We start from the raw sequence: 12,896 nt of genomic DNA, 5'->3' as shown, positions 1-12,896 counted from the left end.
TGCAGTTTCTTATGGTCTTGGGCCGAGCAGTTGCCACACCAGGCTGTGATGCAGCCACATAGGATGCTTTCTATAGTGCACCTGTAACAGTTAGTAAGAGTCAATGTGGACATGCCAAATTCCTTAGTTTCTGGAGGAAGTATAGGTGCTGTTGCGCTTTCATTGGCGTAGCATTGACGTGAGTGGACCAGGACAGATTGTTGGTGATGTTCACACCTAGGAATTTGAAGCGGTCAACCATCTCCACCATTGATGCAGAAAGGGGAGTGTACAATACTTTGCTTCCTGAAATCGATGGCAAGCTCCTTAGTTTTGCTGACATTGGGGGAGAGATTGTTGTCATTTGCACATGCCACTGGGTTCTTTATCTCCCTCCTGCACTATGAGTCATCATTTTTGAGATCCGACCCACTACGGTCAGATTGTAACCTCAACCCCACATTCTTGCCTACCCCCAATGACCTGTCAAGAGTGTTAATCAATATCTGTCTAGCTCTGCCTTAAAAATATTCAAAGACTCTGCTTCGGTTGTCTTTGAGGAAGAGAATTCCAGAGGCTCACAAAAAATTTGTGAGAGAAAAAAAATGTTGTCTCTGTCATAAATGGGCAACCCCTTATTTTTAAACGTGACCCCTAGTTCTAGATTCTTCCACAAGGGGAAATATCCTCTCCACATCCACCTTGTCAATAACCTACATGATCTTAAATGTTTCAATCAAATTGCTTCTTACTCTTGTAAACTTTAATGGTTACAAACCTAATCTCGCCAACCTTTCCTCAAAAGACAACCCGCCCATTCCTGGAATTAGTCAAGTAAACCGTCTCTGAACTGATTCTAACATATTTATATTTTTTCTTAAATAAGGAGACCAATAAGTGCACAATTCTCCAGATGTGGTCTCACATTTTAGGTTTAGATTAGAGAGGTGAGTCAGGTCCTGGGGGGAGCCAGTGAAAAACAATACTTTTCACTGTATACTGATACATGTGACAATAATAAATCAAATCAAAAGAGCCATGGGCCAGGTACAGAGCCTAGACAGAGCATTTAATTTTGCCTTTGTATTATTTTTGTAGTGCCTAGCCTTTTCTGTTGATTTACTCTTGGATTTGTACTCCCCGTCCCTTCCTAATATGGTTTATCATCTCCCATATCAGTACCTCTCTCTCTTCCCTTGCTCCCACTATTTAGTTTAAAATTCTACTTCCCAACTATTTTGTTCACTAGAACATCAGTCCCAGTACTGTTGGGATATCGACCATCCCAACGGTACAGATCCCACTTTCCCCAGTATTGGTGCCAGTGCCCCCATGAACCAGAAGGTCATTCTGTAGCCATAAGGGATTGAAACTCTGACCCACTCAACATCCGACAGCTTAAATGTGTTGAGAATTGTTTTAATTCCAGCTAACTCACCACAAGTGTTGTACTCGGGACTATCCTGGTCTGTATCATTCAATTACGTGTCACTGATATCAGCTAATTTTTTACCTTTTGAACAGTAACCCTTTTTTCTAATTTACAGTGCAGATTCTTTTAGCTCTCCCAAGCCCACGTCCACAAAGCAGGTGCCTTTTCTCAAGGTTCCGTCAATACTGTTACTATTGCCTGTTGGAATCATTTCTAACTAAACAATCATCTTCCCATGGGGGGGAGAAACTACTTGATCTATGTACAGTAATTTACCACAGTAGCACATGAGAATTGAGGAATACTGGGTGCATTGTTTGGTGCGACAGGTGCTGTTTGGTGCCTCATGTCCACACACATACTTCTGCCATGAATCATGCTGAACACCATCTTGGTAAAGGAAAACCAGAGCAGTTCAGACCACCCATGACAGTATTCCCAGAGGTCCCGCTATCTTTCTGCCTGATCTCTGACAGTACTCTGACATCTGTTATCTTCCTAGCCAATCTGTCAAATAGTACTCCTGAGGTCTGCGACTTTCTTGCCAAGCTTTTAAAAATATACGAAAAGGGGAAGCTAAAAACAATTGGTCCCCCAGAAGCAGAGAAATGATCATAGGAATGAGGAAATGGCAGATGTTGACCAAATGTTTTGAGTCTGTCTTCACAGTAGAAAACACAAATTACACAAGAAATAAAAGCAGGGGTAGGCTACCAGGCCTTTCAAACCTGCCCACCATTCCATTCAATCATGGTTGATCTATGCCGGCCTCAACTCCTTTTCTGTGCCATTTCCACATAGCCCTCTTTTCCTCAAAATATCAAAGATTTATCCACCTCCACTTTAAATACTTCTAATGATAAAGCCTCCACCACACTCAGGGGCAGAGAATTTCAGAGTTTCACCACCTTCTGCGAGAAGAAATTTCCACGCACCTTGGTTTTAAATGCTTGGCCTTTTACCTTGCAGCTATGTCCCCTTATTCAAGACTCTCCCACTAGCGAAAACATCTCACCATTTACCCTGTCAAGCCCCTTCTGGATCTTATATGTTTAAATAAGGTCACCCTTCACTCTTTAAAAAAAAAAAATTTTGTGTATCCAATTATTTTGTCTCCAATTAAGGGGCAATTTAGCATGGACAATTCACCTACCCTGCACATCTTTTGGGGGTGAGACCCACATAGATACAGGGAGAATGTGCAAACACCAGACAGACAGTGACCCAGGACCGACATCGAACCTGGGACTTCAGTGCTGTGCTCCTTCAGTAGAGGAGCCGTGACCAGGGCTGCCAAGCTGGAGCCCCTGCACGAAGCCGCCTCCACCCGCTCCCAAATAGACCCCGTACCCACCATCCACTTCCTTATCATAGCGATGTTGGCCGCCCAGTAATAATTGATCAGACTCGGCAAAGCCAGCCCTCCCTCGCTGCGGTTCCTCTCCAACATCGCCTTCTTCACCCGCGGGGGTTTTCCCGCCCAGACAAAGCTCATGATCAGCCAGTTAACTCTTTTGAAGAAGGACTGTGGGATAAAGATCGGGAGGTACTGAAAAATAAACAAAAATCGAGGGAGGATTGTCATCTTTACAGTCTGCACCCTCCCTGCCAGCGACAGCGGGAGTGCATCCCATCTCCGAAACTCTCCCTTCATTTGCTCCACCACCCTGGCCAAATTTAACTTATGCAGCCTGCCCCAGTCTCGTGCCACCTGGATTCCCAAATACCGGAAATCTTCCTCAACCAGCCTAAACGGTAGCCCTCTCAATCTGTTCTCCTGGCCCCTTGCCTGGACCACAAACATTTCACTCTTGACCGTATTTAATTTGTATCCTGAGAACTGGCCGAACTTCCTCAGCATTCCCAGTATAGTTCCCATCCCGGCCACTGGGTCTGACACATACAGGAGCAGGTCGTCTGCATAAAGAGAAACCCTTGTTCAACCCCGCCCCTCACCATCCCCTTCCAACCCTCTGCGGCTCTCAGCGCAATCGCCAGCGGCTCTATGGCCAGCGCAAACAGCAGCGGGGAGAGCGGGCAGCCCTGCCTGGTCCCTCGGTACAACCTAAAATACCGACACTTCTCTGTTGGTCCCGACGCTGGCCCTCGGGGCCTGATATAATAATTTGATCCAGTCCACCAATCCTTCCCCGAACCCAAACCGTCCGAGCACCTCCCATAGATAGTCCCACTCCACCCGGTCAAAGGCCTTCTCGGCATCCATTGCCACCACTACCTCCACCTCCCTACTCACTGGGGGCATCATTATTACATTGAGCAATCTTCTCAGGTTGGCCGCTAGCTGCCTACCTTTCACAAACCCCGTTTGATCCTCCCCAATCACCTCCGGTACACAGTCCTCCATTCTACCCGCCAGTACCTTTGCCAGGAGCTTGGCGTCTACATTAATCAGGGAGATTGGCCTGTTGGACCCGCACGCCTCCGGGTCTTTACCCCGCTTCAATATCAGTGATATGGTGGCTTGTGACATTGTCGGCGGCAGGGTCCCTCTATCCCTTGCCTCATTAAAAACCCTCGCCAAGACCGGGCCCACCAGCTCATATATTCAGCTTTCTTAAATGATTCAATATTTCCTCTTTGATTATTGGCTCTAGCATCTTGTCAATAACAGATATTAAACTAACAGATGTTAAACGAACTGGCCTATAGTTCCCTGTCTTCTGCCTTTCTTCCTTTTTGAACAAGGGAGTCACATTGGCTGTTTCCCAATCTTCTGGGACCCTCTAGAAATTTAGCAAGTTATGAAAAATTTCCACCAATGGATCCACTCTTTTTTTAAAAAACATAATTTTGATTCAAATTTTTCAACAACAAATTTTCTCCCAACAGTAAACAAGGTGTAGAACTAAACAGAAAAAGAAATCCCCCCCCCCCCCCCCCAGTACAAAGCGATAAATTAAAAATTTAATAATACAAAAAAGAAGAAAATAGCAAACACACCGTCACAAAAACAAACCCCCTTAACAAACCCCGAAACCCCCCCCCCCCCCCGGGTTGCTGCTGAGATTGACCACCCTCTAACCCTCCGCCAGAAAATCGAGAAAGGGCTGCCACCGCCGAAAGAACCCTTGTACCGACCCCCTCAGGGCAAACTTGACCTTCTCCAGCTTGATGAACCCAGCCATGTCGTTAATCCAGGCCTCCGGGCTCGGGGGCTTCGCGTCCCTCCACTGTAAGAGAATCCTACGCCGGACTAATAGAGACGCAAAGGCCAGGGTACCGGCCTCTCTTGCCTCCTGCACTCCCGGCTCCAATGCTACCCCAAAGATCGCGAGCCCCCAGCCCGGCTCCACTCTGGACCCGATCACCTTGGACAAAGTCCCCGCCACCCCCTTCCAAAACCCCTCCAACGCCGGACATGCCCAGAACGTGGGTGTGGTTCGCTGGGCCTCCCGACACCTCCCACACCTGTCCTCACCCCCAAAGAACCGGCTCATCCTGGCCCCCGTCATGTGCGCCCTATGCAGCACCTTCAGCTGAATTAAGCTGCGCCGTGTGCAAGAAGAGGATGAGTTCACCCTCCCCAGGGCATCCGCCCTGTCCCATCGTCGATCACTTCCCCGAGCTCCTCCTCCCACTTCGCTTTCAGCTCTTCCACCGAGGCCTCCTCCTCTTCCTGCATCATCTGATAGATTGCCGAGATCCTACCCTCACTGACCCACGTCCCCGAGAGCACCCTATCCTGCACCCCCCTAGGCGGCAGCAGCGGGAACTCTGCCACCTGCCGCTTAACAAACGCCCTAATATGCATATACTTGAAAGCATTCCCAGGGGGGAGGCCCCACTTCCCCTCCAACTCCTCTAAAGTCGCAAACTTCCCGTCGAGGAAAAGGTCCCCCATCCGCCTGATGCCTGCCCTATACCAACTCAAAAACCCACCGTCTATTCTCCCTGGTGTAAACCGGTGATTGCCCCGTATCGGGGCTCACACTGAGGCCTTCACTTCCCCCCTATGCCGCTTCCACTGCCCCCAAATTTTGAGGGAAGCCACCACTACTGGACTCGAAGAATACCTTGCCGGGGGGGAGTGGGAGCGGGGCCGTCACCAATGCCTCCAAACTCGTACCCACACAGGACGCCACCTCCACCTCTTCCATGCGGCACCCTCCCCCTCCATCACCCACCTGCGAATCATTGCCACATTCGCAGCCCAGTAATACCCACACAGGTTGGGCAACGCCAAGCCGCCTACCTCCCTTCTTCACTCCAGGAATACCCTCCTCACTCTCGGGGTCTTCCGCGCCCACACGAACCCCAGAATACTCTTGTTAATCCTCTTAAAAAAAGCCTTCGGAATCAATATGGGGAGGCACTGGAAAAGAAACAAAAACCTCGGGAGCACCGTCATCTTAACTGACTGGGCCCTACCCGCCAAAGAGAGTGGCAGCGCGTCCCACCTCCTGAACTCCTCCTCCATCTGTTCCACCAGCCTCGAAAAGTTTAGCCTATGCAGGGCCCCATAGCTCATAGCTATCTGGACGCCAAGATATCTAAAGCTCCTCTCCGACCACTTCAACGGGAGTTCTCCTATCTCCCTCTCCTGGTCCCCCAGGTGCTGCACAAACAGCTCACTCTTCCCCACGTTGAGCTTGTAGCCTGAAAAGTCCCCAAAACTCCCCAAGTATCTTCAACACCCCTGGCATCCCCCCCGCCGGATCCGCAATGTACAGCAGTAAATCATTTGTGTACAGCGACAACCGGTGCTCCCCCCCCCCCCCCCCCCCCCCCACGGCACAATCCCCCTCCAGTTCTTCGAATCCCTCAGCGCCATGGCCAAGGGCTCAATCGCCAATGCGAAGAGCAGGAGAGACTAGGGGCACCCCTGCCTCGTCTCCCGGGAAAGCCGAAAGTCCTCTGACCTCCTCCCATTCGTCACCACACTCGCTACCGGGGAGCTGTCCAGCAACCGCACCCAGCTGATGAATCCCTCACCAAACCCAAACCATCTCAGCACTTCCCACAGGTAGCTCCACTCCACCCTGTCAAAAGCTTTCTCCGCATCCATCGATGCAACTATTTCTGCCTCCCCAGCCGCCGACGCCATTATCATAACATTAAGAAGCCGCCGCACATTGACATTCAGCTGCCTCCCCATCACAAACCCCGTTTGGTCCTCATGGATAACCATCGGAACCACATCTTCCACCCTTCTGGACAGTACCTTAGCCAACAACTTTGCATCCACGTTGAGGAGGGAAATCGGCCTGTAAGACCCACACTGGAGGGGGTCCTTATCCCGCTTCAGGATCAGTGAGATTATTGCTCTAGACATCGTCGGGGGCAGAGTCCCCCCTTCCCTCGCCTCATTCAGGGTCCTCACAAGCAGCGGGCCCAGCAGATCTGAAAACTTCTTATAAAACTCCACCGGGAACCCGTCAGGTCCCGGTGCTTTCCCTGTCTGCATGCTCCCCAGCGCCTCCATCAGTTCCTCCAACTCGATTGGGGACCCCAGACCCTCGACCCGCTCATCCTCTACTCTTGGGAACTCCAGCCTATCCAGAAAGCGGTCCATCCTGCCCACTTCCTGAGGGGGCACCGCCCGGTACAGCCCCTTGTAAAAGGATCTGAACACCCCATTAATGTCCCTGCCACCCCGCTCCACGTCCCCTCCTGCATGTGACTCCCCCTATCTCTCTCGCTGCCTCCAGCTTCCAGAGCTGGTGGGCCAACATCCGACTTGCCTTCTCCCCATACTCATATACCGCCCCCTGCGCCCGCCTCCACTGCGCCTCTGCCTTCCGGGTGGTCAGTATATCAAACTCCGCTTGGAGACTGCGACGTTTCCTCAAAAGCCCCTCCTCCGGTACATCCGCAAACCTCCTGTCCACCCTTACCATTTCTTCCACCAGCCTCTCCCTCTCAACCCTCTCCCCTCTCTCCCTGTGCACCCGAATGGATATCAGCTCCCCTCTAACCACCGCCTTCAGCGCTTCCCAAACCACCCCAACTTGCACCTCCCCGTTATCGTTGGCTTCCAGATACCCCTCTATACTCCTACGGACCCGCCCACATATTTCCTCTTCAGCCAGAAGTCCCACATCTAACCTCCACAGCGGGCGTTGATCCTTCCCCTCCCCCAGCTCCAGGTCCACCGAATGCGGAGCATGGTCAGATATTGCTATCGCCGAATACTCCTCCCCCACCACTCTCGGGATTAGCGCCCTGCTGAGAACAAAAAAGTCGATCCGGGAATAGGTCTTGTGGACATGGGAGAAAAAGGAGAACTCCCATGTCCACAAAAACCTCCAAGGGTCTACCCCTCCCATCTGATCCATGAACCCCCTCAGCACCGAGGCCACCGGCGGCCTCTTACCCGTCCTAGACTTCGAACGATCCAGAGCCGGATCCAGCACCGTATTAAAGTCCCCTCCCAAGATCAAACCCCCCAGTCTCCAGGTCCGAGATCCGGCTCAACATTCGCCGCATGAAGCCCGCATCGTCCCAGTTGGGGGCGTACACATTGACCAGGATCACCCGCTCCCCCTGAAGTCTACCACTCACCATTACATATCTACCTGCACTGTCCGCTACCACATTCGACGCAACAAACGACAAGCTCTTGGCAACTAAGATCGCCACCCCTCGATTCTTCGCATCAAGCCCCGAGTGAAACACCTGCCCCACACAGCCTCTTCTCATCCTCACCTGGTCCGCCACCTTAAGGTGCGTCTCCTGGGGCATAGCCACGTCCGCTACCAGCCCCTTCAGGTGTGCCAAGACCCGGGACCGCTTCACTGATCCATTCAGCCCCCTCACGTTCCATGTGACCAGCCGAATCCGAGGGCTCTTCCCCCTCCCTCTGCGCCGGTCAGCCATAGCTCTCCCTCGGCTCACCACGTGCCCTGAGAACCCCCCAGGCCCGTTCCCCACGGTGGCAGACCTCACCCACAGCCTCCCCCTTCACCAGCCGTTCCCCTCCGGCCCCTGCAGCAGCAACCCGGTATCCCCCCCCCAAGCTAGGGCCCCCCTAGCTGCGTAACCCCTACCATTGTACTTCTGTAAGTCAGCCAACATGGATCCACTATCTCTACAGCCACTTCCATTAAAACCCTAGTGTGCAGCTCATCGGGTCCTGGTGACTTGTCCACCTTTAGCCCCTTGAGTTTCTCTAATATCCTGTCCCTTGTGATTGAGATTTCTGTAAGTTCTACCATGTTAAGAGGGGAACCAGCGGGGTGGGGGGCAGGGAAACGGGAGCCGGAAGGAAGGCACGGGATACCAAAACGTGCATGACATCTCCAGGAGCGGGGAACGAGGAAAATAAAGATGGAGGACGGGAGGAGCGGCAGAAGTGGAGGCGAGCACGGGGCGGCAGTGAGACCCATCCGGGAGAAGCAGGCGGCGACAACACAAAACACAACCAAGTATCGCACACTCTAATTATCTCCCTGGCACCCAAATGTATATTTGCCCCCCCCAATTCCCCCCCCCCGCCAACAGTCGCCTACTTACGTGATGTAAATAATTTTGCCAGGTGTACAGAGCTGCCGCTGTCGAGCTAGTGCACAAGACCCTACCAGTTATTCTATTTCATATTTTATTGTGTTTTATGTTGGGGTGTGCCCTTCTCTTCCAAATATGTGTGTATATATATATATAAAGAACAAAAGAAAATTACAGCACAGGAACAGGCCTTTCGGCCCTCCCAGCCTGCGCGATCCAGATCCTTTATCTAAACCCGTTGTCTATTTTCCCAGGTCTACTTCTCTCTGTTCCCCACCCGTTCATGTATCTGTCCAAAATATGTTTCTTATTCTGTGTACATAACAGTAATTATACCTTGTTCAAAAACCCAATAAAAAAAATTTACAAAAAAAAATGTTCTACCATGTTATTTGAAATCAGCCCATCTGATATCTTAGGGACATTTGCAATGTCTTCCATGGTGAAGACCGAGCAAAATGTTTATTTAACATAATAGCCATTTCTTTGTTTGCTGTTATTAATTCACCAGCCTCGTTCAGTTGAGGTCCCACATTTACCTTAGCCGCCTGCTTCCTATTTATATAGCCAGATAAATTCTTACTGTTTGTTTAAATATTGCCTGCAAGTTCTCTCTCAAAATTAGTTTTTTCCTTTCTTACGAGCACTTTAGTCTTTTGCGAAACAGACAGTGACCTGAAGCCAGAATTAAACCTGGGTCCCTGGTGCGGTGAGACAGTAGTGCTAACCACTTTGCCACCATGCTGCCACAACTCCTCCCTCATACCATTATAATTGTCCTTATTTAAGTTGAAGAAACTGGTTTTGGACCTATGGCGTTCACCTCAAACTGTATCTGGAATTCTATCAAATGGTGGTTACTACCCCCGAGGGGACCCTTAATTACAACATCTCTTATTAATCCTTCTTCATTACACAAAACCAAAACTAAAATAGCCAGTTCCTGGGTAGGTTCCACAACCGACTGCTCGAAAAAGCAATCCCTCATCTTTGTTATTAGTTATGTTTAATGACCCCCTATCGAGGGGGTCGTTACCTCTGACCCTTACGCAGACCTCTTAAGGTCTCCTTGCCCATTAAGGACCCGACCAAATGCGGTTCTCACCAACCCATTTCACTTTTAAACGTGGATGTTAGGCTCCTTGCTAAGGTTCTGGCGCTCCGGTTCGAGCCTTGCCTTCCCAGTATAATTCTGGAGGATCAAACATGAGAACAGGAGTAGGTCATTTAGTCCCTCGAGCCTGTCCCACCATTCAATGAGATCATGGCTGATCTGTGACCTAACTCCATATACCTTACTTTGGTCCATATCCCTTAATATTTTTGCTTAACCAAAATCTATCTATCTCAGATTTAAAATTATAAGAATAATAATCTTTATTATTGTCACAAGTAGACTTACATTAACACTGCATTGACGTGCTGTGAAAAGCCCCGAGCGCCACTCTCCGGCGCCTGTTCGAGTACACAAGATGGAGAATTCAGAATGTCCAATTCACCCAACGAACACATCTTTTGGGTCTTGTGGGAGGAAACCGGAGCACCCGGAGGAAACCCACACAGAAACCCACAGGGACAATGTGCAGACTTCGCATAGACAGTGACTCAAGCGGGAATCTAACCTGGGACCCTGGTGCTGTGAAGCAACAGTGCTACCCACTGTGCTACCGTGCCGCCCTCACAACTGATCTAGCTTCAACTGCTTGTTGTGGGAGAGAATTCCAAACCTCTACCACCCTGAATGGTCTAGCCCTAATTTTAACCCTATGCCCCCTAGTTTTAGAATTTCCAACCAGTGGAAATAGTCTACCTTTATCTACCTTGACTTTCCTTGTTAATGTCTCAAATCACCCCTTAACCTTTTAAATTCTAGTGAAAACAGGTCTAATTTGAGTATACCCTCTTCATAACTCAATCACTGTAATCCAGGTATCATTTTCGAAAACCTATGTAACCCCCCCCCCCCCCCCCCCCCCCCGCCCTCACACACCAACCAAGATATCCTTCCTAAGGTGTGATGCCCAGGACTGCTCACAGTAACCAGGGTGTTGTATAGCTACATCATAACCCCTGCGTCTTTATATTCAATCCTCACACTTGCTTACATTAAATTCCATCTGCCACAATTTTGCTCATTCACCTAGTCTGTCAATATCGCCATGCAATGACTTCCGGTGGTGGCGATGAGTGAGTGAGCCGCACATTCGGTGGCTCTCACTTCGGCGGGATTTGAGGACCTGTTTCCCTGGTGTCGTGGGATTGCGGAGCGCTGGAAAGACGGCCACGGAGGTGCTGAGGAACGGGCAGAGCTGCATGGAACCGCGTGAGAGCAAAAGCAGTGAAAACAGGAGAGGAAGGGACAAAGGCAAGGTGCAGGGGAAGCTGACCCGGGAGCAAAGATGGCGGACCTACGGACCCGGCGATCCAGCAAGCGCTGGATAACTTGCTGCAGGTGATAAAAAGCAGTTTGAATCGTTGAAACGGGATAACTTGGACCCACTTCAGCAGGCAGTGGATCAATTGAACAAGAGATTGGATGCCCAGGACGAAAAAGTTAAGGAGCTGTGGGAGGCGGAGGAGGAGCAGGTGGATGCGCAGACGATTGCTGCGCTAGAAGTCGATGGGTGAAGGACAGACAGAGAAGACAGCTGGACAGAGTAGAGGAGCTGGAAAATAGAGCCCGCAGACAAAATCTAAGGATCATCGGCCTCCCGGAGGGGACTGAGGGGGCAGATGCCACAGCGTTTGTGGCTGACCTGTTGATGCAGCTGATGGGGGCTGACGCCTTTCCGCGACCGCCGGAGCTGGAGGGGGCACATAGGGTACAGGCGAGACAGATGCATCTGGGGGGGGTCCTCCTTTCTTCCTTCCCCCCCCCGGTCCGATGGTGATCAGGTTCCACAGGTTTGCGGAGAAGGAGCGGGTGTTGCAATGGGAAAAGAGCGCTAAGAACAGCACGTGGAATAACAATGTTCTTCGCATTTATCAGGACCTAAGCCAGGAGGTGGCCAGGCGTCGAGCAGCCTTTAAACAAGTTAAGGAGGTTTTATTTAAAAAGCACGTGAAGTTTGGTCTGCTCTTCCCTGTCATAATATACATCTATGTATATAATGGAGTGCAGACAGGCAGCGATTGACACACAGGATGACCAGTAAGCACACAGAACAGAGCAGCCAATCACCAGACAGGACACTACCACTATAAAGCCAGAGGGCACTACGTTTCCCGCTCTCTCAGGACCCAGCCACTGAGACAGTCAGAGTTCCTGAGCTAGCCAGTGCAAACACCATGCGGTAGCTAGTAAGTCTGGTCAGGCTAGTACTAGGTCCCCAGTCAAGTCAGCATAGTGTCAACCCACAGTTGAACATGTATAGTAGTTAAGACGTTAAATAAAATCGTGTTGCATCTTATCAAGTGTTGGAGGTCTGTCTCTCGCTACACTGCATCAAGTGCACGTCGACCCAGCCTGCCTAACACATCATTCCCGGCTCGTCTTTGGGTCACGCATCAAGGCCAACACCACTACTTCTCCGAGCCCGAAGAAGCGATGGACTTCGCGAGGGATCAGGGGCTGGCCCCGAAAAAAGGACACACGGACGGAAGTTAGGGTCCGAGAGTTATTGTTTGGGGGGGATGCCTACTGTGCCTGGACTGTTGGTCGACTGTTTACTGCTTTAAAGGTGCCATGTGTTGTATTTTTGGCAGCTTTTGCCAACGGGGGGTGCGGGGTTTCCCCTCTCGTATGCTATTTTTCTTTCTTTTATTTTCTCCTTTTTTTTTCCAGCTGTTGGTACCTTTCATCATGTTCTTTGGGTGTGCTGGAGCCTTCATTGTAACATGGGGTTATCGGGACATGTTGCTGGGGGGGGGGGGGTTATTCTGCTGACGTGGGAGGGGTCTGAAATAGATTATGGAGAGGAGGTCGGGGTGGAGGCGGCCCAGGGTGGCGCATAGGCCGGAGGTGGGCCCAAGAAAGGTTATGGCTGACCGGCCCGGGGGGGGGGGGGGGGGGGGGGGGGGG

General features: G+C 50.8%; 1 protein-coding gene across 1 annotated transcript in view; it reads right to left on the bottom strand.

The window, feature by feature from the left end:
• LOC119958255 (sentrin-specific protease 2-like) overlaps positions 1-12,896 on the bottom strand; it is a 145,106-nt gene that overhangs the window by 6,033 nt on the left and 126,177 nt on the right. The gene's annotated exons all lie outside the window — the stretch shown is intronic.

This window comes from Scyliorhinus canicula, chromosome 2 (assembly GCF_902713615.1).
Source record: "Scyliorhinus canicula chromosome 2, sScyCan1.1, whole genome shotgun sequence".
NCBI classification, from domain to species: domain Eukaryota; kingdom Metazoa; phylum Chordata; class Chondrichthyes; order Carcharhiniformes; family Scyliorhinidae; genus Scyliorhinus; species Scyliorhinus canicula.
The sequence above is the reverse complement of the archived record's forward strand: the minus strand, read 5'-3'. Positions and strand labels throughout refer to the sequence as shown.